The sequence below is a fragment of the Triturus cristatus genome, chromosome 1_2, assembly GCF_964204655.1.
Source record: "Triturus cristatus chromosome 1_2, aTriCri1.1, whole genome shotgun sequence".
Classification (NCBI taxonomy): domain Eukaryota; kingdom Metazoa; phylum Chordata; class Amphibia; order Caudata; family Salamandridae; genus Triturus; species Triturus cristatus.
This window is the reverse complement of record NC_140580.1, coordinates 1,155,884,936-1,155,908,686: the sequence shown is the minus strand read 5'-3', so window position 1 is coordinate 1,155,908,686 and position 23,751 is coordinate 1,155,884,936. Positions and strand designations below refer to the sequence as shown.

Sequence of the window (23,751 nt, the reverse complement as noted above, 5' to 3'; positions counted from 1 at the left end):
ATTTACTACATTTTTTAAACTATATTTTTAGATATATATTTTTTTTAATTACATTATAATTACATTATACTTTACAATATAAAATATACTTTCTCAGAATGAATTACTTTAGTTTAAATACTTTGCAAATAGGCAATAGACTTTTAAGTACAGTAGTTACAGTTGTTGCAATGGGCAACACATTTTCAAACACAAAGCAACATTGAGCTCAATGTGAATTTCTAGTCAAATGCAATTAGTTACTTTATGGATTACTTTTCTAACCATAGAACTGGATGCTAGATTCAGTCCTTGGACATCTCCTGTAAACAGTTGAGTAAAAGCGTTTTGGTTACAGTAGTGATTGTTAAGGTAAGTAGTGTTATCGTTACTTTTTCTTACTCAGTGGTGGATCCTGGATCCAGCACAGGTGAATCTCCTGTAAACAGTTGAAAGAATGTGTTTGTCATACAGACGATTTTTTAGGAATATTTTTAGTTTGTGAAAATAGACACTTGGAAACTTTTCTACTTAAAAGCACACAATGGATTCCTATGGAAGGAAATACAAGTTACTGTTAAGTACGCTTAAAAGTACTTTTCGGGGTCAGTGCTGGTCTAAAAGATGCAGCTCTGGGTTCTCTCCGGATAACAGGTGAGTAAATCGGAATTCGTAGTTCAGCTGATTTTAGAGGAATATTTGTACATTTCAAAAATGGACACTTAGAAACTTTTCTGCTGAAAACCACACAATGGATTCCTATGGAAAGAAATACAAGTTACTGGTAAGTACGCTTAGAATTACTTTTCAGGGTCAGTGCTGGTCTAAAAGATGCAGCACTGGGTTCTCTCCTGGGAACAGTTGAGTAAATCAAAATTCATAGTTCGGCTGATTTTAGAGGAATATTTGTACGTTTCAAAAATGGACACTTAAAAACTTTTCTGCTGAAAACCACACAATGCATTCCTATGGAAGGAAATACAAGTTACTAGTAAGTACGCTTAGAATTACTTTTCAGGCTCAGTGCTGGGCTAAAAGATGCAGCCCTGGGTTCTCTCCTGATAACAGGTGAGTAAATCGGAATTCGTGGTTCGGCTGATTTTAGAGGAATATTTGTACAATGGTAAAGGAAGGGGGCGGGTCCTGAGGTGACGTGTGCAAACACGCCCTGTGGCGCGTTTTAAGTTGGGGAATTAATTCCTCTAAAATCCTGCGGTCCCCTGGGGGCCAACTAGCCCACCAGCTACCTCCAGTATGCGTCAGGGAGCTGCGTTGCAGAGAGGTGTTCAGAGGCCATGCCCCTTTTTACAACACTCTGCAACGCAGCTCCGTGGTGCTTCCTGGAGGTACCTGGTGGGCAAGTTGGCCCCTAGGGGACCTCTGGATTGAATAGGAATTAATTCCCCAACTTAAAACGCGCCACAGGGCGTGTTTGCACACATATCACCTCAGGCCCCGCCCCCTGCCTTACAACTGTGCAAACGCGCCCCGTGGCGTGTTTTAAGTTGGGGGATTAAGTCCCATTGAATCCTGAGGTCCCCTGGTGGCCAACTTGCCCACCAGGTACCTCCAGTATGCGCCAGGAAGCTGCGTTGCAGAGAGGTGTTCAGAGGCCACGCTCCTTTTTACAACACTCTGCAACGCAACTCCGTGGCGCTTACTGGAGGTACCTGGTGGGCTAGTTGGCCCCTAGGGGACCTCTCGATTGAAAAGGAATGAATTCCCCAACTTAAAATGCGCCACAGGGCGTGTTTGCACAGTATCACCTCAGGCCCCGCCCCCTACTTTCACCACTGTGCAAACGCGCCCTGTGGTGCGTTTTAAGTTGGGGGATTAAGTCCCCTTGAATCCTGAGGTCCCCTAGCAGCCAACTAGGCCACCAGGTACCTCCAGTAAGCGCCACAGAGCTGCATTGCAGAGAGGTGTAAAAAGGGGCGTGGCCTCATTACACCTCTCTGCAAAGCAGCCCCCTGGCGCATACTGGAGGTTCCTGGTGGGCTAGTTGGCCCCCAGGGACCCCCAGTATTCAAGGGGAACTAGTTCCCCCTCTGCAAACGCGCCAGGGGGGCGCGTTTGCAGAGTGGTGTAAGGAGGGGGCGTGGCCTCCGGCCGATTCCGTTTTTTTTCCTTCTTTTTCTATTTTTTGGGCCCTGGGGACCCCATCCCCCAGGGCCTGACCCCAATTTTTATATATGGAAAAAAAATCGGGAAGGGGGCCACGAGGCCCCCCTCCCAAGGCCATAATTTGCCCCGGGGACCCCATCCCCCGGGGCCGGCCATTTTTTTTTTTTTTTAATTTAATGGGGGAGGGGGGCCGCGTGGCCCCCCTCCCGGGCCACTTCTGGCCCCGGGGACCCTATCCACCGGGGCCTAGCCTCTCGTTGGAGACCGTGGGGGGGTCCCCAATCCCCCCATGGTCCCAGCTGGCTCCCCCGCCTCCTGCGGGAGCCGGCATTGCTTTTCCACATGGGGAGCAGCTAACATGCTGCTCCCATGTGGAAAAGCAATCTGCTTTGCTTCATTGAAGCGAGAGCAGGTTTCCCTGCTCTCCCTTCAATGAAGCAAAGCAGTTTGCAATGGCAGGGTGGGGGCCGCGAGGCTCCCTCCCTGTCATTGCAAACAGCAGTGTCCCGGGGGTGGGCACCCCGGGACACTGCAGGAGCCCGCCCTGGGGGGGTGGCGGTCCCCAGGGCCAATACAAGGCTCCAGGAGGGTGGCCGCATGGCCCCCTCCAACATGTACAATTTTCCCCGGGGGGTGGCGGTCCCCGGGGCTGGGGGGGCCTGAGAGCCCCCCACATCAAATTGTTGAATTTTTTTTTTCGGCCAAAATTCGCGCTGGGTGCGCGAATCTCGACTTTTTTTATTTTTTATTCTTTTTTTGGGCCCTGGGGGTCCTTGTGGGACCCCCTGAGCAGGCCTAGGGGGTCAGGGTGTTTCTTTCCTGCCCCCTTTTTGCGTTTTTCGCATTTGTTTTTTAGGTTTCTTGTGCCTCGGTTCTACCGAGGCACAAGATGGCTGCCAACACTTCCTGATCTGGAGTGTTGACAACCAATTAGAATAGAGCTCGTGCACGGCAGGGTGCGCGCTGGGTGCGGGGAGGGTGCGCGGATCCTCCGAGGATATAGATATATCTAGCTTTAATTTTCACAGGAACTACTGAACGGATTTACACCATTTAAGCAAAAGGCACGAGTCTGAACTGAGGACTACCTCTTTGCCAAATTTGGTGTAATTCTGTTCAGCAGTTCGGGCTGTAGCTGCGTCAACAGGTCCTATGGGAAAAGGCATGGGAAAAACGTGTTTTGGGACCCCCCTTTTTTCTCGGCCCCCGCTTGACAAATCACCGTGAAATTTTCAGGATAGGAGCGGACCGGAGCTGGGCAAAAGTTTTGAAAATTTTGCGAAGATTCGTCAATTGGCGCCAACGTTATTCCAAATAGAATGTTGCGGATTTCCTATGGAAAATAGGTCCTAACTATATCTACCTACTGGCAACCGCCAGTAGGTAATATATATACAGCTCGTTGGGGATCTGTCCATCAAACTAACCGACTCGAATACAAGCTGCTTTTCCCCATAAGCTTTTATTAGGTATGGTTTGTCGTGCTTTCCTGTAATTATTAACACCTGACTGAGCCTGATGCGTTTCGATGACTCTCTTCCTCAGAGGCTCACACAGTCAGGAGTATGCAATTAAAAGTTCCCCGAGTCCTTGTTTGGCAATATATCAATATCAGTCAGGTGTCAATAATTACAGGCAAGCGCGATGAACCATACCTAATAAAAGCTTATGGGGAAAAGCAGCTTGTATTCGAGTCGGTTCGTTTGATGGACAGATCCCCAACGAGCTGTACATATATATATCTATATCCTCGAAGTGGCTCTGTTTTACGTGCATCATGAACGCCGGTGGTGCAGGTCAGAAGCAACATGCCACACACACCTCTATACATGCAAAGCACTCCCCTCCAATCTAAAAGGAGCCTGCACTCAAGATGGAAAATTCAAAGTTTTATTAGGCAGCACTCACTTGTTTTAAAATAACAGGAACGCGTTTCGGCTGTTCTAGCAGCCTTTGCCAGCTGAAAAGTGCACGGTTATAAAGTGTCCACCGGTGCTGCATGTTGAAACGACATAGAAGAGCTGCTGCCGTCTTTTTTTAGCTTATCATTAAAGGTGCAATCCTCTTTTTCAGCAGTTCCATGTGAACAACATCAAAAATGTTTATTTGTTTGAATACAGCACTTGAAATTCCAATTCTTAAATGTATGTCCATTACTGACAGCATGCCGGCAGAAAGTTCCCAAATAATGATTTCCATGTTTAATTTCATTTTCATGTTCGTGCTGGCAGGCGTTCACATAATTTGATCCGTTATAGATGCAAACTTACAGAGAGTAATTTCATTGAAGACAATTGTCTGATCTCTGCCTGCCACAATTTTCCGAATGTTATAGTCGAATTTGATAAGGGAATATTCTGAGCTTGCTTCATTGCTTAAAACAAACTGCAGAGTCAATTCAATAAAGCAATTGCTGCCCATGTGACTCACAGTGAAGGTACTGCAAGTCCCGGCTCCAAGCTTCCTTGATGTCAGGGCTCCCTATATATATATATTCACTTAAAAAACCATAGGTTTCACTCAGGTTATAGTTAGGTGGACATTTCACTCATAAAAAACCAATGAAATTCCCGCGTTATAGTTAGTTATAGTTATAGAGTTATAGTTATCTGAACTAACTATAACGGGGGAATTTCATTGGTTTTTATGAGTGAAATGTCCACCTAACTATAACCTATGTGAAACCTATGGTTTTTTAAGTGAATTTGCAAGGTTTTTTAAATGCTAATTCCTAACTATAACGTGTGTGAAACGTATGGTTTTTTAAGTTAATTTGTACGGTTTTTTAAATGCTAAGTTATGTATTTATTAATTATTTTTTTTTTAAGGTTTTTCACCGCACGCGCACCGTGTGCGCGCTTTGGCCGCACGGTGCGCTTTGCGCACCGTGCGCACGCGTTGGGCTCACGGTGCGCAACGCCCACCGTGCACCGTGCGTGCTCCGTGCGCGCACCCCGCGATTTTTGTTAAAAAAAATAAAATGTTGATTTCTCCCATGGGGGTCCTTCTGTGACCCCCTGACAAAGGCTAGGGGGTCAGGAACTCTCTTCCCTGCCCCCTTTTCACGTTTTCCACCTTTTTTCCCCCTTTCCTTTTCAGTGCAAGAGACAAAATGGCGGCCGACACTTCCTGATTTCGACCGATTCGAATGTTGACTGACATCTAACAACCAATCAGAATTTAGCTCGCGCACGGTGCGCGCGTATAATTATTTATATGCTTTTAAATGCTATTTTCGCAGGAAATACTGAACAGATTGACACCAGACCTGGAAAAGGCACTTCCCTGACCTGAGGACTACCTCTCTGCCAAATTTCAAGTAATTCTGTTCAGCCGTTCGGGCTGTACCTTCGACTAAAGGTCCTATGGAAAAATGCATGGGGAAAACGCGTTTTGGGACCCCTCTTTATTCTCGGCCCCCGCTTGACGAATCACCCCGAGACTTTCAGGGTAGGAGCTGAGCGGAGCGCCCCATTAGTTTTGAAAATTTTGCGAAGATTCGTCATCCGGCGCCAAAGTTATTCAAAATAGAATTTTGAGATTTCCTATGGAAACACGGTCCTAACTATAACTATCTACTGGCGACCGCCAGTAGATTATTTATATATATATATATATATTGCTGACCTTGAAACATTAAGAACAATACAGGAATTGGCTCAGGAGGCCAATGGCAACATAAATGAATTTGATGAAGATTGTATGGACATAAACAATGAAATGGGGCAATTTCCGGGAATGGGTGTTGGGTTTAAACCTGACACACCCTTCAAAAGACAATCAAAATTCACTCCTATTATGCCAAGAGATTCTGTTGATGTCTTTAACGAGCAGATTGTGGCACAGGTGAAAAAACTGCATTTGAATGTCAACAAGGCCAAAAGAAAGATAACAAATCATGAAAGGAAATACAATCAACTTGTCGAGAAACTAAAGAAGGAGAGCCAGGTCGTTATTAGGAATTCTGACAAAGGAGGTAACATTGTGTTATGGCCATTAAAACAATATTTGGAGGAAGCGTATTCCCAGTTAAATGACACTAACTGTTATCGAAGGAGCACTCCAATGAAATATAAATCCGTGCAGAATCTGCTTTTCTCTAAATTATTAGCTTGGAAAAGCATGGGTTTATTGAACATGGAGGAGTACAAGTATTTGAAGAAGGAGTATCCCATAACGCCGTCATTGTATTTTATCCCAAAAATTCATAAGGACATCAACAAACCACCGGGGAGGCCCATAATATCGGCCTGTGATGGACTTTTGGAAAATGTATCTCGGTATATTGACTACTTTTTACAGGATCACGTTAAAAATTTAAAGTCATTTGTACAGGACACCAGTGATTTTATTAGAAAAGTAGCTGATATAAAATGGCAAAATGGTTGGCTCTTAATAGCTCTTGATGTTTCCTCCTTATACACATGCATAAAAAATGTAGATGGTCTTAAAGCCGTGGAATATTTTTTATCAAACAGGCCTTTTAAGTTTGCACGACACAATGCTATGTTGTTGGATATGCTGGCATTTTGCTTGGAAAATAACCTATTCATGTTCAAGAATCAAATGTTCCAACAGATACAGGGTGTGGCCATGGGGCCAGTTTTTCCCCCAGCTATGCCTGTTTATTTATGGGGTGGTGGGAAGAGCTGGTCCTCATGAGGAAACATGAAATTGTTTTTAAGAAAAATGTAGTTTCGTGGCTTAGATTTATTGATGATTTGTTTGTTATTTGGAGTGGATCGGAAAATGAGGCACATGAATTTGTGGCATCTTTAAACAGCAATGATGTGAATTTGCAATTTACCTCGAATGTCAGCAAGACAAACATAACTTTTTTGGATGTACAAATTAACATAGTAAATAATAATATGACAACTTCCCTATATCGTAAGGATACGGCAGGGAACACTATGTTACATGCATCCAGCGCACACCCTCCACATTTGATACAAAGCATCCCGTATGGGGAAATGCTGTGTATTCGTAGGATTTGTAGCGATGATCATGACTTGCATGAGAAACAGTTAGAAAGTAAAAAACGATTCCTGGAAAGGGGGTACAGGAGTGTATCTATTGACAATGCCATTGTTAAATCCAGGAAACGATCCAGACAAGATTTACTTAAGGTAGAGAGCGAATCACAGATAGCGAGCATGAGCAAAGGGAAGACGGACCAGGAACCGACTAGATTGATACTAACCTATTCCAGGCAGGAACAACAGCTGCGAACCATCATTAGAAGAAATTGGCCTATAGTCCGGGATGATCCAGTAATTGGAACAATGCTCCCTAAGCATCCGGCTATAACTTACAGAAAATCATTTTCTATGGCTAATGCTTTGGTTCGGAAAAGTCCTGAAGAACAACAGCAGACAGGATGGTTAGTTGCTAGGAAGGGTTTCTTCAAATGCTCTAGCTGCAAAGCATGCCAGTATGGCATAAATAAAACCTCATATAATACTGCGTTCAGTAGCAAAGCCTCTGATATAAAACAACATTTGACATGTCGGACGGAATTTGCAATCTATGTTTTGCAATGTAGCTGTAACCTTTCATATATAGGCAGCACCAAGTTATCTGTCCACAAACGCATTCTGCAACACACAAGGGCGATCGTCAACAATGACCCAAGTTACCCGGTAGCAAGGCACTTTAAATCGCACCATGGCAGTAATCTTAAACATTTGAAATATTTTGTCATTGATGCTATCCCTCCACTAAAGAGAGGAGGTGATCGGGAACATAAACTAAGGCGCCTTGAGACTAAATACATTTTGGAAATGGATACAAAGCAGCCGGGTGGCCTGAACACTAGTGAGGATTTGCACACCTATTTAGATTGAGAAAGTCATCATTGAGATCATCTATAACAAGCATGCCAAAACAATTATATGCATTTTAAACCCATAATCTGTGTTTGAACATTTGCTGAGTCAAGGAACCTTTTATCCTCTGTGTATTTTCGTCCTTTTATGCTGTTTTTTAAAAAATTGTAAATTTGGAAAGATTTTATGGAGTAATTTTAGTGATTGAATTGTATTTATTGACATTTTATGTATTTATTATTTATATACATATTTATATTAATTTTAAGGTACAATAGTGGGAATCAATTACTCTAAAATACATCCATGAAACTCCTTTTTTGCAACCCTGTCCATACACTGGTGTGTCAAATTCCCTTTATTACCTCCTAAAAATGAAAGATGCACATGATATATAATCAGCATATGATGAGGCAAGGGGAATCTGATAATATTGTAGCAAATAAAGCACGAGCACTTTTGGGAAAAAAATGGAAAAAATTAATGAAAAATATAGCTGTTTGTAACTAGGGGATTTTTTTAGAATTTTCTCACATTTTAGGCACTTTAATAAGTGGTCCATTTTAGACAACCAATATTACGCTAGGCCAGCCCTTCATTGCATTCAAGCAAATTATTAGGAAAAAAACAACAAATGATTTAACATTATAATGGGACTGGCAAATGTTCCACAAGACACAATTCAGGAAACTAGCATTTATGCAAATTATTAAATTCCGATTGGGTTTTATTGTAAATAAGTGTTGCTAACTCAGTCTTATTTGTATTTATATATTTATATTGTATGGTTGTTAGCCACAAGATTTGTTTGAGCATTTACGCGTAAATAATGTCTTCTATGTCTATTAATCATTTGATTGGACATTGTCACTTTAAAAGGATTGAGCACACGAAGTAATGCTGTCATGTGATCAAGGCAGGGAGCTGTCGAAACGCGTCATGGCGACTTACTAAGGAAATAAAATAAGAAAACCAGCACTTATCTTGGGTCCACTCTCGTTTGTTGGTGTTGAGAGACTTGATGAGACGGGACTGTTTCATATATATATATATATATATATATATATGTGTGTGAAACAATGGCTTTTGCGCTTGGGAGAGCACTCGACGGCGCTCATGTGTCATGCAGTCTGCTTTCGTACTCCACGCAATATTAATCTGGTTCAAGGTAAGAACCTCTTCTTCAAGGGCAACAACTTTCACATCTGAAACTCGCATTGTGTGTAACATTTCCGGTTTTATTTAATCATCTCACCGCCCTCCAGTGGGCGTATACAAGGTGCAAGTCGTTATAGTGCATCATGGTACATCGAGTGCTTAATGAGAGGGTTCGTGTTCATTTTGGTAAATTCAAATGTTCAATTGCCAAATTAAACTTCATTATTGCCTTAGTAGGACGTGGTTCATTCAGACAGACTTAAATTAGCATTATATATATATATATATATATATATATATATATATATATATATATACCAGATCTGGCACCGCAGCACCAGAAAGATGGCACACGCTCACGTCAAGGTTTCACTTTTCTTGTTTATTCAGTGTACAAAACACCCAACGCGTTTCGGCCTTTCTTCAGACACTGATGACAGGTTGCCTCCCATAATGCCTGTGTTACATTTATCCTCCCTTTCCAATCATCATATCATTACTATTTTTTACAAAGCATGATGGTACATGGAGTTCCCAAACTTTCTTCAGGGATAAAATTTGTTTAAAGTGACTAAGTGCCTTTGTGCAAATATTATTATAAAGTGCAAAAGAGTGATTGTGCAGATGTGCTTATGTGCAGCATGCTAGAGAGGATAAAATAGTTTTCTATCAGAGTATTAAATGAGGCATTAATGTAATTTTCAATTACAATGCAATGCACATTGACATGGATTGTCCAGTGGCAGTTGTCCTTTTTGTGCGGGCTCCATCTAGGAACTCCGTCTCAGTTGTGTGGACTTTGTGTGTGAATTGAAGGTTAAGCTCATTATTCGAGATGAAGGACAGAAAATCATTCAGTATGTTTTTGGGGACCATCTCAGATGATAAGCAAACCATCTGTATACTGCGTCCAAAAGATTAGGTGTTTCGTCCAAAATTCTTTAGTCTCCGTCCAAATTTGTTGCGCTTCTCACCACCCACAGAAAATTCTAGCGTAACTGGGCGCAAAGCAGCTTTGTTGATTTAGATGGAGCGCTGTTTTTTCATATACATAGCGGGTCCTGCACCCACTGCTTTTCATCAACCCCACGAGTTGGACGCGACCGGAGAAACCGCAGGAAGCAGATATATGTATATCACCATGTCATGAGTGTGTTAATATGTAAGCTATAGCTAGCTCAGGTATCTATAGCTGCCGAATTTCACTGGTTTTGTACAAGTGAAATCTAAGCCTAAATATAACGTCCCTGTAACCTTTGCTTTTTTCAATGAAATTCTAAGGTTTTTTTAAATAGTATTTCCTAACTTTAACATGTAACCTTTGAGAGTGTGTGTCTGAGTGGCTGTTTTTACATTCCTCAGAGCCCATAACATGAACTCTATCTACAACAATAAGTGTCTGAGTGTGTCTGCGAGTGTCTGAGTGGGCCTGTGAGTGGGTGTGTAAGTATCTGAGTGGGTTTCTGAGTGGGTGAATTAGTCTGTGAGTGGGTGTATGAGTGTCTGAGTGGGGTCTGTGAGTGGGTGTGTAAGTATCTAAGTGGGTCTGTGAGAGGATGTATCCATCTGAGTGTGTCTGTGAGTTGTTGCCTAAGTGCCTAAGTGGGGTCTGTGAGTGGGTGAATGAGTGTCTGACAAGATCTGTGAGTCGGTATATGAGTCTCGCAGTGGGTGTGTGAGTGAGTGCATGGGATTCTGAGTGGGTCTGTCAGTGAGCATGTCCGTCTCTGAGTGGGTGTGTGACTGGGTGCATGAGTCTCTGAGCGAGTCTCTGAGTGGGTATATCAGTGTCTGAGTGGGTCTGTGAGTGACTGTTTCAGAATATCAATGGGTCTCTGAGTGAGTGCATGAGAGTCTGTATGGGTCTCTGAGTGAGTGCATGAGAAGATGTGTGGGGCTCTAAGTGAGTGCATGAATGTCTAACTGGATCTGTGAGTGGATGCATCAGTCTCAGAGTGCGTTTGAGAGTGAGTCTGTGAGTGGGTGCATGAGTGTCTGACTCAGTCTGTGAGTGGGCATAAGTCTCTGAGTTGCAATATTTGAGATGTAAACTACATCTCAAACATTGCAAGCCCTGTGAGTGCCGTTCTTTCCCTGTAGATTCCTATGGGTGAGAAGTCTCCTGTAATATCTAGCTATCTCTCTCTCTCTCTCTCTCTCTATATATATATATATATATATATATATACATATGATATGTCATGTGATCAAGGCTCAAGGGGAGCCGAAACGTTATGGCGACATCAAGCAGTTGAGCGAATAAATTCCTTGCACTAAAGAAGGTGGTCCGTGTTTGTGTTGTTGCGCGGGGGTTACGAGGAGGCTGCCCTGCCAGGAATGCAACTGAACTGATATATATATATATATATATATATATATACATATTTACACATACATATATTACCTACTGGCGGTCGCCAGTAGGTAGTTATAGTTAGGACCCTGTTTCCATAGGAAATCCGCAACATTCTATTTGGAATAACTTTGGCGCCGGTCGGCGAATCCTCGCGAAATTTTCAAAATAGGTGGGGCGCTACGCTCCGCTCCTACCCTGAAAGTCTCGGGGGGATTCGTCAAGCGGGGGCTGAGAAAAAAGGGGGGTCACAAAACGCGTTTTTCCCATGCATTTTTCCATAGGACCTTTAGACACAGCTACAGCCCGAACGGCTGAACAGAATTACTTGAAATTTGGCAGAGAGGTAGTCCTCAGGTCAAGGAAGTGCCTTTTGTAGGTCTGGTGTAAATCTGTTCAGTAGTTCCTGAGAAAATAGCATTTAAATCAATATATATATCTGAGCCAGCTTACGGTGCACTTACAGTGCGCTTACGGTAAGCTTACCGTACGCGTACAGTGACGTGTGCGAGCGCGATTCTGATTGGCTGTTAGATCTTAGTAAACATTCGAATCGGTCGAAACCAGGATGCGGCGGCCGCCATTTTGTGTGTTTCACTCAGAAAAAAAAGGGTGATAACTTGAAAAGGGGGCAAGGAAGAGAGTTACAGACCCCCTAACATTTGAAAGGGGGTCAAAGAAGGACAGAAAAGTACAAAAAAAACATTTATTAATTTTAAAAAAAAATCGCGGGGTACGCGTAAGGTAAGCTTACGGTAAGCTTACCGTATGCGTACGGTAGAAAAAAAAAATAAAAGAAGAAAAAAAATCAGATTTAAGTGTTTAGATATTAGGGGGCTCTAAAAAGAGCCGTTGTGTTTATGAAGTGATTTGCTTTTTTAGTGGTACCTACAAGTAAGTACCGACGCAGAGTCTAAGGTTCAAGAGGAAGACTCTGTTCCCTTCATCAGTGAAGTGTACACCATCTCCTCTATAAATGTCTTGCATGTCATAACGCAAGTTGTTGTGGTAAATGGAACCCATACCATAGTCTCGGAGGAAAGCAGAAACAGATTTGTTGACGTGCTTTCTTGCTTTGTCAATCTGCGGACAAAATTGATTGGACCAGTTCCATTTTTGCCTTTGGCATATGTTAGAATATACAAAGGCAGTTTTAGGGAAAAGTGAAAACAGTTGTGCAAAGGTGTCCTTCATAAGCATTTCCAGACCTACCCCAGTCAAAGTGCCTAGGTTATTGCCACCACAGTGCACTATTATGAGGTCAGGGTGTTGGATTTGCATGAAGGATTTCACCAATGGCATCAATTGGTGCCACTTTAACCCTCTCTGACCAATCCATTTAATGTCTACATTTGGCAAAGCAAGGTCACTCACCATACCTCTTTTTTCTGCATACTTTTCACTCCAGAAGACATAGCTGTGCCCTACAATCCACACTGTGAACATCTTCAAAGGAGATCTGGATGCACTCAGGAGGTGTATTTCAGTAGAATGGGAAAAAGGAATGAAAGACAGTTTGGAAATGGAGGCATACATATTTTTTTAAAATACAAAGAACTGATTGGCTGTTTGATACCATTCTACAATAAAAACTAGGCTGTATGTGTAAATTTATAGAAGCATGTTTTGTATTGGTACAGAAAAATGTGTTTCCAAAGAACAGTACTATGGATTTGCTGTTAGGTTTGAAAAGTCAAGCACTCTTGCTCTTTGAAAATGAAACATTGTTTGGTGAACTTCTGACCTAACTCTACACAGCAGTGTTTCAAGAGCTGTTGCTATGGTAGCAGGCAGAAGTCAAGTTGGGGGAAGGGAACTAGGCTGAAGTCAAGGGTACTTTTGGAAAAGGGTTGGGTTTTCAACCAATAGAAATGTGTGATTACATTTGAAAAAAAGGGGGAAGCACTGAGATTTGAAACTAACATGTATATGTGTGGAAAAAGAGAGGGAAACATTGCCATTATCTGGTTCTGCTGAGAGGAGAGAGGTGTACAGAACAGAGATCCTGGCTCTGATAATCTGCTGTTTGAGTGCCACATTTCTTTCACAACTAACTAATTTTAAAGGTGAGTTAAGAGTTTGAGAGGGGATGTATATGGTAAATTAAGAAATGAATAATAGAATTGGGATTCCTTTTCTTGAAGTTGTGTTTATCATTTTGTGTTTTGGGAGAAATTTAAAAGTGAGGAACATGTAAAATAATATGGACTATGTTTTCACCATAAATTAAGATGTACTGGTATAAATGAGGAATACTTTTAGGGTTTGAGGTTCCAGTCAGTAATGCAAATACATTCAGCATCACTAAGGCTGGTTGCCCTTGCTAGAGTGTAGTCAGTCACCCAGGTTACACATGTTTCTGGTCTGAAAAAGCTGTTTGGACATGTGCTTTTTTAAGAATCTGAAAAGTGGATTTGAAATGTGTCAGACTGTAAAAATACTTATCACTTGCAAAAAAAAAGAGTAGTAAGTGTGCTTTCAAATTGGCAAAGAAATTTAGTTTTCTGACTAATATGAAAACATGACTCTGTGTGCAAAGAGGAATTATAGACAGAGATTTATTGCGTATTGCTCTGGTGATTTTACATTTGCATTAGATGGAAAGGGGGAGCTATTTTTTTATGCAGAAGCAGACTCTTAGCACACACCCAGCTGCTTATCCTGTGGAATCATGCACAGTATTCACAACCGAGTGGGGTTTGAGGTTGCAGTCAGTAATGCAAATACATTCAGCATCACTAAGGCTGGTTGCCCTTGCTGGAGTGTAGTCAGTCACCCAGGTTACACATGTTTCTGGTCTGAAAAAGCTGTTTGGACATGTGCTTTTTTAAGAATCTGAAAAGTGGATTTGAAATGTGTCAGACTGTAAAAGTACTTATCACTTGCCAAAAAAAACAGTAGTAAGTGTGCTTTCCAATTGGCAAAGAAATTTCGTTTTCTGACTCATATGAAAACACGACTCTGTGTGCAAAGAGGAATTATAGACAGAGATTTATTGCGTATTGCTCTGGTGATTTTACATTTGCATTAGATGGAAAGGGGGAGCTATTTTTTTCTGCAGAAGCAGACTCTTAGCACACACCCAGCTGCTTATCCTGTGGAATCATGCACAGTATTCACAACCGAGTGGGGTTTGAGGTTGCAGTCAGTAATGCAAATACATTCAGCATCACTAAGGCTGGTTGCCCTTGCTGGAGTGTAGTCAGTCACCCAGGTTACACATGTTTCTGGTCTGAAAAAGCTGTTTGGACATGTGCTTTTTTAAGAATCTGAAAAGTGGATTTGAAATGTGTCAGACTGTAAAAGTACTTATCACTTGCCAAAAAAAACAGTAGTAAGTGTGCTTTCCAATTGGCAAAGAAATTTCGATTTCTGACTAATATGAAAACATGACTCTGTGTGCAAAGAGGAATTATAGACAGAGATTTATTGCGTATTGCTCTGGTGATTTTACATTTGCATTAGATGGAAAGGGGGAGCTATTTTTTTATGCAGAAGCAGACTCTTAGCACACACCCAGCTGCTTATCCTGTGGAATCATGCACAGTATTCACAACCGAGTGGGGTTTGAGGTTACAGTCAGTAATGCAAATACATTCAGCATCACTAAGGCTGGTTGCCCTTGCTGGAGTGTAGTCAGTCACCCAGGTTACACATGTTTCTGGTCTGAAAAAGCTGTTTGGACATGTGCTTTTTTAAGAATCTGAAAAGTGGATTTGAAATGTGTCAGACTGTAAAAGTACTTATCACTTGCCAAAAAAAACAGTAGTAAGTGTGCTTTCCAATTGGCAAAGAAATTTCGTTTTCTGACTCATATGAAAACATGACTCTGTGTGCAAAGAGCAATTATAGACAGAGATTTATTGCGTATTGCTCTGGTGATTTTACATTTGCATTAGATGGAAAGGGGGAGCTATTTTTTTATGCAGAAGCAGACTCTTAGCACACACCCAGCTGCTTATCCTGTGGAATCATGCACAGTATTCACAACCGAGTGGGGTTTGAGGTTGCAGTCAGTAATGCAAATACATTCAGCATCACTAAGGCTGGTTGCCCTTGCTGGAGTGTAGTCAGTCACCCAGGTTACACATGTTTGTGGTCTGAAAAAGCTGTTTGGACATGTGCTTTTTTAAGAATCTGAAAAGTGGATTTGAAATGTGTCAGACTGTAAAAGTACTTATCACTTGCAAAAAAAAACAGTAGTAAGTGTGCTTTCCAATTGGCAAAGAAATTTCGTTTTCTGACTAATATGAAAACATGACTCTGTGTGCAAAGAGGAATTATAGACAGAGATTTATTGCGTATTACTCTGGTAATTTTACAGTTGCATTAGTAGGAAAGGGGGAGCTATTTTTCTGCAGAAGCAGACTCTTAGCACACACCCAGCTGCTTATCCTGTGGAATCATGCACAGTATTCACAACCGAGTGGGGTTTGAGGTTGCAGTCAGTAATGCAAATACATTCAGCATCACTAAGGCTGGTTGCCCTTGCTGGAGTGTAGTCAGTAACCCAGGTTACACATGTTGCTAGTCTCAAAAAGCTGTTTGGACATGTGCTTTTTTAAGAATCTGAAAAGTGGATTCAAAATGTGTCAGATTGTAAAAGTACTTATCACTTGCCAAAAAAAAGAGTAGTAAGTATGCTTTCAAATTGGCAAAGAAATTTCGTTTTCTGACTAATATGAAAACATGACTCTGTGTGCAAAGAGGAATTACAGGCAGAGATTTATTTCGTATTACTCTGGTAATTTTACAGTTGCATTAGTAGGAAAGGGGGAGATAATTTTTCTGCAGAAGTAGACTCTTCGCACACACCCAGCTGCTTATCCTGTGAAATCATGCACTGTATTCACAACTGAGTAGGGTTTGAGGTTGCAGTCAGTAATGCAAATACATTCAGCATCACTAAGGCTGGTTGCCCTTGCTGGAGTGTAGTCAGTCACCCAGGTTACACATGTTTCTGGTCTGAAAAAGCTGTTTGGACGTGCTTTTTTAAGAATCTGAAAAGTGGATTCAAAATGTGTCAGACTGTAAAAGTACTTATCACTTGCCAAAAAAACAGTAGTAAGTGTGCTTTCAAATTGGCAAAGAAATTTCATTTTCTGACTAATATGAAAACATGACTCTGTGTGCAAAGAGGAATTACAGGCAGAGATTTATTGCGTATTACTCTGGTAATTTTACATTTGCATTAGATGGAAAGGGGGAGCTATTTTTTTCTGCAGAAGCAGACTCTTAGCACACACCCAGCTGCTTATCCTGTGAAATCATGCACAGTATTCACAACTGAGTGGGGTTTGAGGTTGCAGTCAGTAATGCAAATACATTCAGCATCACTAAGGCTGGTTGCCCTTGCTGGAGTGTAGTCAGTCACCCAGGTTACACATGTTTCTGGTCTGAAAAAGCTGTTTGGACATGTGCTTTTTTAAGAATTTGAAAAGTGGATTCAAAATGTGTCAGACTGTAAAAGTACTTATCACTTGCCAAAAAAAAGAGTAGTAAGTGTGCTTTCAAATTGGCAAAGAAATTTCGTTTCCTTCCTTATTTTCAAACTATGACTCTGTGTGCAAAGAGGAATTGTTTTTAGGTATTTAATTTGTGAAGGTGTTATTGTGATTTTCACTTGTAGGAAAGGGGTACTTAGTATTTTAAGATTTGAAAAGATCATAAAACATGTAGTAATATATTTAAATAAAATAAAGGATTTTTTTTTAGATTTTTTCAGGTATTGCTGAAGAGCAGTGAACAAAATTTAAGATGCCTACAAAATCCAGACTAAGGAAAAACCACAAAAAAAAAACTATATTTGAAGACAACTGGAGAACCTAAGTTAGTTGAAGATGCTCATGTTGGGAAAAAGAGAAAGTCTTCTGGTAAGCAGACAAAAGATTTTTTAAAGAACATCTTCAAAAAAAGGAAAAATGTACAAAATGTCTGTACTGGAAAGAATGTTTTAAATAGAAAAGAACAGGAAAAAATTGAGCCTTTAGTTAATGCAAATATACCTTCAGAAACAATAAAGATTAAGTTAAACAGAAAAACAGCGTTTAAAGAGATACGTAGAAAAATGTTTCAGAGAAGAGTTATGTCCAATTTGATAAAGGATGTGAAGAAATATAAGCAAAAGGCTAAATTTTACAAGAGAAAAAAAGAAATTGAAGCCATTGCAGCTAAGGCATTAGAATTAAAAAGGAAACTATTCATTTTAATTTTGAATAGGATGCGTACATTAGATAAAATGGTTAATGGCCTGAAATCACAAAGCAAAAGGAAAAGAGTAGTGAAAAGAACAAACTTTTGTAAAGTGTTTTTAGGAGAATGGATGCATAGTTCAAGTAGTGAACCTTTTTTTAATGAAGAGAGTTATTTTCAAAGTAATAGTTTGCTGCATGCAGTTGACACCAGAGGTCGTGCTTATGAAGTGAAAAATGGTTGTATAATGGAGAAGGAGAAAATGGTTCCAAGAGATGAGGTACAAGTGATGGCGGATGAGGCTATGGGGAGACGTCCTAAAGCCCCAGTGTACACTTGGAATTGTAGTAGTATTTGCACTGTGCGTCAGGAATCTATTGATAAATTTCGTGAGTTTCTAAGAGAATATAGTAAAAAAAAGTGTAAAACAGAAGATTAAGGTGCTTCAAAGTCTAGATCCATGCAGAGTGAGAGAGAATACTGGTTTGCAGGGTCATTCTCTGGCTTGTCTATCTAGAAAAGTGTGTAAAAGTGTTTTTCATCATTTTAGGATGCTGGCTGTTCATCATACTGAAATGAGAAAGTTTGTGAGACGGTTGTATTTTGCTAAAAGTCCAGCAATAAAGTAAGATGAATTGAATAGGGCTCTGTTCCGTGGATCGGTATCAAATGTAGAGAAGGTTTCTGATGAAATTCAGTTTTGTTACTTTGGTCCTGAACAAGACAGTGCAGAAAAGGACACAGTAAATGAGGAAGAAGTGGAAGAGAATGTAGAACCCTCTGTAAGTAAGACATTTAATGATCACATAACAAAATTTGCAATAATCTCTAATGAAAGACCAAATATTACTTGTATTTGTTGCCGCAGAACTCATTATAGAAAACAAACCAGGAATGTTGATCTCTACAGAAAAAGTGAAAATGAAGATAATTATAAGTGGAAGGATTTTGCCACATATATATTTCTGGAAAATTGTTTTGAATTGGGTGAAGATCAGCGTATTTGTAAATACTATTACAACAAGTTAGAGGAAAATAGAATGCCGACCAGAGCTGTACATAATAATTTAGAATTGGATGTTATTCCTGCCGAACTTTCTGAATTAAATACTTATGAGTCTATACTTATTCAATGTGTTCATCCGTTCCAGACCATAGTACGTATGGAGCCCAAAACTGGTAAATTACCTCCTTCAGATTTACTGAGAGGTTTAAAAGGAAGAGTGGTGTATTTGCCCTTGGATTTGAAAAAAAATATGGAAACTATTGATGCAGATACTTTGGAAAGTGAACCATTAGTTATTCTGGTTAATGGTGTACCTACAAAGAATAAGAAGATTTGGCAGGAGCTGGTAGATGTACGGAAAGTACAAAGAGCAAATTTGTATTTGAAAAGGAATAACAAATGGTATGAATCAATTTATATATAAGAAGAAGAAGAAGATTTACAAGAAGACACAGAAACACCAACTGGACAAATTGAAAAAGTGGACAAGTCAAAGGAAGAAGAAATTTATGAACATTTTAGCATACATCCTCTTCATTCCAAAGAAGTTATGGGAGACAATATTGATCTGTTTCAGATGAAGAAAGCAAAAGGAACTCCCGTGAGTGTATGGGAGGAGAGCTTGGAAGCTCGATGTTTTCCCCAGCTGTTTCCTACAGGAAAAGGAGGACGATACGCTGAACGTCCAGAACAGATTCCAGCTTCTGAGTATCGAACTACAAGACTATATGCAGAAGATCCCAGATTTCGACAAAGTATTCCTTATTTGTTCCATCTTTTATTTGAAAGCGACTTGTCTGCATTATCATATGCAGTAAATCACATTTTAAAAAGTGGAGTACATTTACAAAATGTGTCTGCTAAGGATTTTATGGAGAAAGTGCAGCACCGAGATGATCATTTGGAAACACAACTGATCAATCTGATGGCTTGTCAGCGTGGGACAAATGAATATTGGTACCGACGCCATGGTGAATTAAAATGCATGTTACGGAATTTAGGAACACCAACATGGTTCCTTACCCTAAGCTGTGCTGAGTACGCTTGGGATGATTTACTGGATTTTCTACGAGAGGCAAATTCAAACATTAAAAACATCGAATACAAGACAGCAGGAGAACTGTGCTCATTGGATCCGGTTAATGTTTGCAGATATTTCAATCATAGATTTGAGGCTATGATGTCCTTCATCTGCAATAACAAAAAATCCACCTCTTGGAGAAGTAGAGGATTTCTTTTGGAGAAAAGAGTACCAGGCAAGAGGTGCTCCTCATATTCATATGCTGTTGTGGATCAAGGATGCCCCAAAGTTTGGAACAGATACTGATGAAGCAGTGTTATCTTTCATTGAAGAATATGCAACATGTGCTATACCAAAAAGCACAGAAGAGAAAAAGTTAAAGGAGCAAGTTTTACGTTTCCAAAGTCATCGGTGTGGAAAATACTGTCGACGGAAATACAAGAGCAAAGATAAATACTACACTAAATGTCGATTTGGATTTCCTAGACCTGTTCTTTCAAATGGAAGAGTAAACAGTTTTATGTCATCTGTGAGACATACTATTACAAGAAAATCACCTAAGAATACCTACAACCTTAAAAGAAAAGAAGAATCAAAAAATATAAATGACTACAACCCAGTCATTTTATCCATGTGGAATGCTAACATGGATATACAGTATGTAGCTGACAATTCCATTGCTGTTGCTCGATATGTAACGTCTTACATTACTAAATCAGAAAAAACTGAATTGAAAGAAATGTGGGAAGAGATTTCTCACGAGAAGACTGTCAGAAAGAAGCTGTACAGTTTCAGTTTAAAGATGTTATCGCATCGAGAAATTGGATCCTACGAATGTTCAGATAGGTTATCTTCTGCAAGTCTCTACTCGAAATCAAGAAGAATAATTTGGGCAAGTTTAGGCCTTGCAGCAATGAGAAATCGGGTACTGAAATCTGTTGGAGAAATTGAATATTTGGCCGAGAATGACCCAGAAAGTACAGATATTTTGAAATCAAACATGTTGGACACATATTATCCCAAGAGAAGTCAACATCTGGAGAACATGTGTCTCTATGAAGTGCTGCAGAACTACATTTATTCACGGAAAGCCGCAGAAGACATCAACAATGGAAAATATAAAGTCATTGGTGAGGAAGGATGTTTGGTGAAGCAAACAAAAGGAAGTTTGATAAATCACAGGAAGCTGAGTTGCGACACTACTGACAAAAAGGAATTTTACTACTTGGCAGAGGATGAACTACTGGGAGAATTTCAAAGCTATGAAGATTCCTTTAATGCTTGCAAAGACAGCATACAATGCAGTACATTCACAACTTATGTGCAAATGTTAAATGAAGAAATTGAACAGGAAACTACAATTGCAGCTGAAGTAGCTAGAGACAGTTCTCAAGACAGCCAAAGTTCAGGAACACTCAGTCAAGATCCCCTAGGACAACCAATCGTTGAAAATGAAGCTACAATAGCCATGAATGAAGTGGAAACGGCTATGAATCAAGCTCAAGAAGAATTTATAGACTTACCAAATTTGGAAAGACAACTGAATGAAGAGCAGCAACAAATTTATGAAGAGATCAGAAACAAAATTGATCACGGATTACTACATGAAAAAAAAGAGTGCTCATGCACATCATTTCAACCAATCAGGATGTATGTAAGCGGACAAGCTGGAACTGGAAAAAGTTTCTTAATAAAAGTCATCAGAAGCTACCTACAGCAAAAAACGGATTCAACTTTGTCTTGTGTGGTTACTGCTCCAACTGGGTTAGCAGCATATAACATAAAAGGAATCACCTTACATCGTTTGCTAATGTTACCAGTGGAGCATGAGAACAAAATACAATACCACAAGCTAACTGGAGAAGCATGCTTGGAAGTTTCAAGAGTATTGAAGAAGATGCAAGTTCTCATTATTGATGAGGTGAGCATGGTATCAAACTTAATGCTTGCCTTTGTGCATTTAAGAATGCAGCAAATTCTAAGGACAGACTATGACGTGTTATTTGGTGGAAAACATGTCATAGTTTTTGGGGATCTTCTACAGCTTACTCCAGTTAAAGGACAACCAGTGTTTAATACTGTGACACATGAAGACACAAAGAAGTCATTGGGAAGCATTGGTAATGCAAATATTTGGTCCTTCTTTGAGTACAAGGAACTTACTACTAATATGAGGCAAGCAAACGATGAAGAATATGGAAGTATTCTGAAAGATATCAGAATTGGACTACTGACTGAAGCTGGCACAAAAGCATTAAAGAGTCGGTTGCTACATAATTTATTTCCAAAGGAAGAAATAGTTGCAGAGAAGATATACAAGAACATTGCAGAAAAGAAAAGTGTCATCTGCTTAATGCCAACTCTACGTGAATGCTCAATATTCAATGAGGAGCTTTTGAAATTGGAAAAGGAAGATATCAGGAAATTGGAAGCAGTGGACAAAATTCAGGATGGAAGAATTACTATCACATTAACAGGCAAACTGAAAAATAAATTGGATTCACTAGAGAAGAACATTTCCAAAACTGCTGGATTAGAAAAAAATCTATATGTTTGCATGAACTGTAGAGTATTTTTAAGGAGAAATTTGGATGTTGAAAAAGGTTTAGTTAATGGAGCTATGTGAAGAGTTGTGGGTTTTATTAATTATCAGAAAAAAGATGGAATTGAATGTTTAAAAATAAAATTTGATCAGATAGAAGAAGTTATAGACATTTGTCGTTGTACAGTTCGTTTTATGCTTGTGAAAGACTTATATGTACAAAGGAAACAGTTTCCGTTTTCTCTAGCATATGCTGTAACTATTCACAAGTCTCAAGGATTGACTGTAGATTGTGCATTTGTAAACATTGGTTCAACTGTGTTCAAAGAAGGTATGGCTTATGTAGCTTTGTCACGAGTGAAAACATTATCTGGTTTATTCATGATAGACTTTGATGACTCAAAAGTTAGTGCTGATACAAATTGTGTAAAGGAGTATAATAGATTAAGAAGAACCTATGCTCCTCATTTAGGTGAGTATCCTGTGTTAGAGAAACGTGTAGTTTCTCGTAAAAGGAGAATTGAGAATATCTGTAATGAGGATGTAGAGAGGAGGAAAAAAAGAGGAGTGATGTAATTGCAAGCAAAAAGAAAAAGGAAAATGAAGAAGAGGTTGTAGGATGTCATTTGGAAAATAGCTCTGGTGTCAACTGCTACGCAAATGTAGTGCTGAATGTTGCATTTTATCTGGAAAGTTTGCAAGAGCAGATAATAGTAAATCAGAGAAAAAGATTCTGTTCTGAGTTGAGTCTCCTTTTTCAAAAGCTGAGTAATGATAAAACTCAAATAGAAAGTGCTAGTGAAATTAGAAAACTTTTAGATGTATGTTCAGGACGAACACAGTTTTCTCAAAATGTACAGCAAGACGCACAGGAATTCTTGATGTATTTTCTTCAGGTACTGGAAGAAGAAGGGGTTCCCATTGAAAATATGTTTGGTGTCTCTTATAAATGGGAACATAGTTGTGAAAACTGTTACAATACATGTGGCTCTAATGTTGATTCTGAAAGGTTTATTTATTTAACATTGCCAGACAGTAAAACAGTCACTTTTGCTAAATTAATTAAAGATGCTAATCATAGCATGGAATGCGGTGAGTGTAAATCTGACATGTTTTTAACGTTAATTTTAAAGGAATACGGACAGTATGTAATTTTAGTGATGCAACGATGTAAAGCTGATGGTTCAAAATTAGATACTTTAATAAAGAAGTTTACAGGACAGCAATTATCAATTTCAGGAAAAACTTTTGTAACAGTTGCAATAATTTTCCATGAAGGACCTACTGTTACTTCTGGACATTACACAGTTTATCTTAAATGTGAAAAAGGCTGGATACTGTGTAATGATTCCCAATTGGTTTTCAAGCAACGTTTGCCTTTTGATTTAGCAAATTCCTATCTAATCTTCCTGAAACCAAAATTTTAGAGAGACTTGGCAAGATCTGCACAAAACAATTTTACCATTTTATTGGATTACCATTGGAATTTTCAAAAAAAAAAGATTTTTCAAATTATCATTTGGCCTAATGGAAAGGTAACCAATTGTA

The 23,751-nt window shown here is 39.8% G+C and overlaps 1 protein-coding gene across 2 annotated transcripts in view; it reads left to right on the top strand.

The window, feature by feature from the left end:
- LAMC3 (laminin subunit gamma 3) overlaps positions 1-23,751 on the top strand; it is a 770,318-nt gene that overhangs the window by 370,323 nt on the left and 376,244 nt on the right. The gene's annotated exons all lie outside the window — the stretch shown is intronic.